Here is a 6063-nt window from a genome sequence, read left to right on the forward strand (position 1 = left end):
GGTTTGGGTTTGGGGAGTGGTCTCAGTAATTGGGGTCAGAGTTGGTGAGGGGTGTCTATATTGGGGATGGTGAGTTGGGGAGGGGTCTCTGTATTGGGGACGGTGAGTTGGGGAGGGGTCTCTGTATTGGGGATGGTGAGTTGGGAGGCGTCTCTGTATTGGGGACGGGTCTCTGTATTGGGGACAGTGAGTTGGGGAGGGGTCTCTGTATTGGGGACGGTGAGTTGGGGAGGGGTCTCTGTATTGGGGATGGTGAGTTGGGGAGGCGTCTCTGTATTGGGGACGGGTCTCTGTATTGGGGACAGTGAGTTGGAGAGGGGTCTCTGTATTGGGGATGGTGAGTGGGGAAGGGGTCTCTATATTGGGGACGGGTCTCTGTATTGGGGATGGTGAGTGGGGAAGGGGTCTCTATATTGGGGACGGGTCTCTGTATTGGGGATGGTGAGTTGGGGAGGGGTCTCTGTATTGGGGACGGGTCTCTGTATTGGGGACGGTGTGTTGGGGAGGGGTCTCTGTATTGGGGACTGTGAGTTGGAGAGGGGTCTCTGTATTGGGGACGGTGTGTTGGGGAGGGGTCTCTGTATTGGGGACGGTGTGTTGGGGAGGGGTCTCTGTATAGGGGACGGTGTGTTGGGGAGGGGTCTCTGTGTTGGGGACGGTGTGTTGGGGAGGGGTCTCTGTATTGGGGACGGTGTGTTGGGGAGGGGTCTCTGTATTTTTTTTTAGATTAGATTAGATTACTTACAGTGTGGAAACAGGCCCTTCGGCCCAACAAGTCCACACCGCCCCGCCGAAGCGTAACCCACCCATACCCCTACATCTACATCAACCCCTTACCTAACACTACGGGCAATTTAGCATGGCCAATTCACCTGGCCTGCACATCTTTGGACTGTGGGAGGAAACCCACGCAGACATAGGGAGAATGTGCAAACTCCACACAGTTAGTCGCCTGAGGCGGGGATTGAACCCGGGTTTCTGGCGCTGTGAGGCAGCAGTGCTAACCACTGTGCCACCGTGCCGCCCACGACTGGGGACTGTGTGTTGGGGAGGGGTCTCTGTATTGGGGACGGTGAGTTGGGGAGATGTCTCTGTATTGGGGACAGTGAGTTGGGGAGGGGTCTCTGTATTGGGGACGGTGTGTTGGGGAGGGGTCTCTGTATTGGGGATGGTGAGTTGGGAGGGGTCTCTGTATTGGGGACGGTGAGTTGGGGAGGGGTCTCTGTATTGGGGACGGTGAGTTGGGGAGGGGTCTCTGTATTGGGGACGGTGAGTGGGGGAGGGGTCTCTGTATTGGGGACAGTGAGTTGGGGAGATGTCTCTGTATTGGGGACAGTGAGTTGGGGAGGGGTCTCTGTATTGGGGACGGTGAGTTGGGGAGGGCTCTCTGTATTGGGGACAGTGAGTTGGGGAGATGTCTCTGTATTGGGGACAGTGAGTTGGGGAGGGCTCTCTGTATTGGGGACTGTGTGTTGGGGAGGGGTCTCTGTATTGGGGACGGTGAGTTGGGGAGATGTCTCTGTATTGGGGACAGTGAGTTGGGGAGGGCTCTCTGTATTGGGGACGGTGAGTTGGGGAGGGGTCTCTGTATTGGGGACGGTGAGTTGGGGAGATGTCTCTGTATTGGGGACGGTGAGTTGGGGAGGGGTCTCTGTATTGGGGACAGTGAGTTGGGGAGATGTCTCTGTATTGGGGACAGTGAGTTGGGGAGGGGTCTCTGCATTGGGGACGGTGAGTTGGGGAGGAGTCTCTGTATTGGGGACGGTGAGTGTGGGATGGGGCCTCTCTATTGGGGGCGGTGAGTTGGGGAGATGTCTCTGTATTGGGGACAGTGAGTTGGGGAGATGTCTCTGTATTGGGGACGGTGAGTTGGGGAGGGGTCTCTGTATTGGGGACGGTCTGTTGGGGAGGGGTCTCTGTATTGGGGACGGTGTGTTGGGGAGGGGTCTCTGTGTTGGGGACGGTGTGTTGGGGAGGGGTCTCTGTATTGGGGACAGTGAGTTGGGGAGGGCTCTCTGTATTGGGGACTGTGTGTTGGGGAGGGGTCTCTGTATTAGGGACGGTGAGTTGGGGAGATGTCTCTGTATTGGGGACAGTGAGTTGGGGAGATGTCTCTGTATTGGGGACAGTGAGTTGGGGAGATGTCTCTGTATTGGGGATGGTGAGTTGGGGAGGGGTCTCTGTATTGGGGACGGTGTGTTGGGGAGGGGTCTCTGTATTGGGGACGGTGTGTTGGGGAGGGGTCTCTGTATTGGGGACAGTGAGTTGGGGAGGGCTCTCTGTATTGGGGACTGTGTGTTGGGGAGGGGTCTCTGTATTGGGGACGGTGAGTTGGGGAGATGTCTCTGTATTGGGGACAGTGAGTTGGGGAGGGGTCTCTGTATTGGGGACGGTGAGTTGGGGAGGGGTCTCTGTATTGGGGACGGTGAGTTGGGGAGATGTCTCTGTATTGGGGACGGTGAGTTGGGGAGGGGTCTCTGTATTGGGGACAGTGAGTTGGGGAGATGTCTCTGTATTGGGGACAGTGAGTTGGGGAGGGGTCTCTGCATTGGGGACGGTGAGTTGGGGAGGGCTCTCTGTATTGGGGACGGTGAGTTGGGGAGGAGTCTCTGTATTGGGGACGGTGAGTGTGGGATGGGGCCTCTGTATTGGGGACGGTGAGTTGGGGAGATGTCTCTGTATTGGGGACAGTGAGTTGGGGAGATGTCTCTGTATTGGGGACAGTGAGTTGGGGAGGGCTCTCTGTATTGGGGACGGTGAGTTGGGGAGGAGTCTCTGTATTGGGGACGGTGAGTGTGGGATGGGGCCTCTGTATTGGGGACGGTGAGTTGGGGAGATGTCTCTGTATTGGGGACAGTGAGTTGGGGAGATGTCTCTGTATTGGGGACAGTGAGTTGGGGAGATGTCTCTGTATTGGGGACGGGAGTTGGGGAGAGGTCTCTGTATTGGGGACGGTGTGTTGGGGAGGGGTCTCTGTATTGTGGACGGTGTGTTGGGGAGGGGTCTCTGTATTGGCGACGGTGTGTTGGGGAGGGGTCTCTGTATTGGGGACGGTGAGTTGGGGAGGGGTCTCTGTATTGGGGACGGTGTGTTAGGGAGGGGTCTCTGTATTGGGGACGGTGTGTTGGGGAGGGGTCTCTGTATTGGGGACGGTGTGTTGGGGAGGGGTCTCTGTATTGGGGACGGTGAGTTGGGGAGGGGTCTCTGTATTGGGGACGGTGTGTTGGGGAGGGGTCTCTGTATTGTGGACGGTGTGTTGGGGAGGGGTCTCTGTATTGGCGACGGTGTGTTGGGGAGGGGTCTCTGTATTTTTTTTTAGATTAGATTAGATTACTTACAGTGTGGAAACAGGCCCTTCGGCCCAACAAGTCCACACCGCCCCGCCGAAGCGTAACCCACCCATACCCCTACATCTACATCAACCCCTTACCTAACACTACGGGCAATTTAGCATGGCCAATTCACCTGGCCTGCACATCTTTGGACTGTGGGAGGAAACCCACGCAGACACAGGGAGAATGTGCAAACTCCACACAGTTAGTCGCCTGAGGCGGGGATTGAACCCGGGTTTCTGGCGCTGTGAGGCAGCAGTGCTAACCACTGTGCCACCGTGCCGCCCACGACTGGGGACTGTGTGTTGGGGAGGGGTCTCTGTATTGGGGACGGTGAGTTGGGGAGATGTCTCTGTATTGGGGACAGTGAGTTGGGGAGGGGTCTCTGTATTGGGGACGGTGTGTTGGGGAGGGGTCTCTGTATTGGGGATGGTGAGTTGGGAGGGGTCTCTGTATTGGGGACGGTGAGTTGGGGAGGGGTCTCTGTATTGGGGACGGTGAGTTGGGGAGGGGTCTCTGTATTGGGGACGGTGAGTGGGGGAGGGGTCTCTGTATTGGGGACAGTGAGTTGGGGAGATGTCTCTGTATTGGGGACAGTGAGTTGGGGAGGGGTCTCTGTATTGGGGACGGTGAGTTGGGGAGGGCTCTCTGTATTGGGGACAGTGAGTTGGGGAGATGTCTCTGTATTGGGGACAGTGAGTTGGGGAGGGCTCTCTGTATTGGGGACTGTGTGTTGGGGAGGGGTCTCTGTATTGGGGACGGTGAGTTGGGGAGATGTCTCTGTATTGGGGACAGTGAGTTGGGGAGGGCTCTCTGTATTGGGGACGGTGAGTTGGGGAGGGGTCTCTGTATTGGGGACGGTGAGTTGGGGAGATGTCTCTGTATTGGGGACGGTGAGTTGGGGAGGGGTCTCTGTATTGGGGACAGTGAGTTGGGGAGATGTCTCTGTATTGGGGACAGTGAGTTGGGGAGGGGTCTCTGCATTGGGGACGGTGAGTTGGGGAGGGCTCTCTGTATTGGGGACGGTGAGTTGGGGAGGAGTCTCTGTATTGGGGACGGTGAGTGTGGGATGGGGCCTCTGTATTGGGGGCGGTGAGTTGGGGAGATGTCTCTGTATTGGGGACAGTGAGTTGGGGAGATGTCTCTGTATTGGGGACAGTGAGTTGGGGAGATGTCTCTGTATTGGGGACGGTGAGTTGGGGAGGGGTCTCTGTATTGGGGACGGTCTGTTGGGGAGGGGTCTCTGTATTGGGGACGGTGTGTTGGGGAGGGGTCTCTGTGTTGGGGACGGTGTGTTGGGGAGGGGTCTCTGTATTGGGGACAGTGAGTTGGGGAGGGCTCTCTGTATTGGGGACTGTGTGTTGGGGAGGGGTCTCTGTATTGGGGACGGTGAGTTGGGGAGATGTCTCTGTATTGGGGACAGTGAGTTGGGGAGATGTCTCTGTATTGGGGACAGTGAGTTGGGGAGATGTCTCTGTATTGGGGATGGTGAGTTGGGGAGGGGTCTCTGTATTGGGGACGGTGTGTTGGGGAGGGGTCTCTGTATTGGGGACGGTGTGTTGGGGAGGGGTCTCTGTATTGGGGACGGTGTGTTGGGGAGGGGTCTCTGTATTGGGGACAGTGAGTTGGGGAGGGCTCTCTGTATTGGGGACTGTGTGTTGGGGAGGGGTCTCTGTATTGGGGACGGTGAGTTGGGGAGATGTCTCTGTATTGGGGACAGTGAGTTGGGGAGGGGTCTCTGTATTGGGGACGGTGAGTTGGGGAGGGGTCTCTGTATTGGGGACGGTGAGTTGGGGAGATGTCTCTGTATTGGGGACGGTGAGTTGGGGAGGGGTCTCTGTATTGGGGACAGTGAGTTGGGGAGATGTCTCTGTATTGGGGACAGTGAGTTGGGGAGGGGTCTCTGCATTGGGGACGGTGAGTTGGGGAGGGCTCTCTGTATTGGGGACGGTGAGTTGGGGAGGAGTCTCTGTATTGGGGACGGTGAGTGTGGGATGGGGCCTCTGTATTGGGGACGGTGAGTTGGGGAGATGTCTCTGTATTGGGGACAGTGAGTTGGGGAGATGTCTCTGTATTGGGGACAGTGAGTTGGGGAGGGCTCTCTGTATTGGGGACGGTGAGTTGGGGAGGAGTCTCTGTATTGGGGACGGTGAGTGTGGGATGGGGCCTCTGTATTGGGGACGGTGAGTTGGGGAGATGTCTCTGTATTGGGGACAGTGAGTTGGGGAGATGTCTCTGTATTGGGGACAGTGAGTTGGGGAGATGTCTCTGTATTGGGGACGGGAGTTGGGGAGGGGTCTCTGTATTGGGGACGGTGTGTTGGGGAGGGGTCTCTGTATTGTGGACGGTGTGTTGGGGAGGGGTCTCTGTATTGGCGACGGTGTGTTGGGGAGGGGTCTCTGTATTGGGGACGGTGAGTTGGGGAGGGGTCTCTGTATTGGGGACGGTGTGTTAGGGAGGGGTCTCTGTATTGGGGACGGTGTGTTGGGGAGGGGTCTCTGTATTGGGGACGGTGTGTTGGGGAGGGGTCTCTGTGTTGGGGACGGTGTGTTGGGGAGGGGTCTCTGTATTGGGGACAGTGAGTTGGGGAGGGCTCTCTGTATTGGGGACTGTGTGTTGGGGAGGGGTCTCTGTATTGGGGACGGTGAGTTGGGGAGATGTCTCTGTATTGGGGACAGTGAGTTGGGGAGATGTCTCTGTATTGGGGACAGTGAGTTGGGGAGATGTCTCT

Source organism: Chiloscyllium punctatum, chromosome 21 (genome assembly GCF_047496795.1).
Source record: "Chiloscyllium punctatum isolate Juve2018m chromosome 21, sChiPun1.3, whole genome shotgun sequence".
Classification (NCBI taxonomy): Eukaryota; Metazoa; Chordata; class Chondrichthyes; order Orectolobiformes; family Hemiscylliidae; genus Chiloscyllium; species Chiloscyllium punctatum.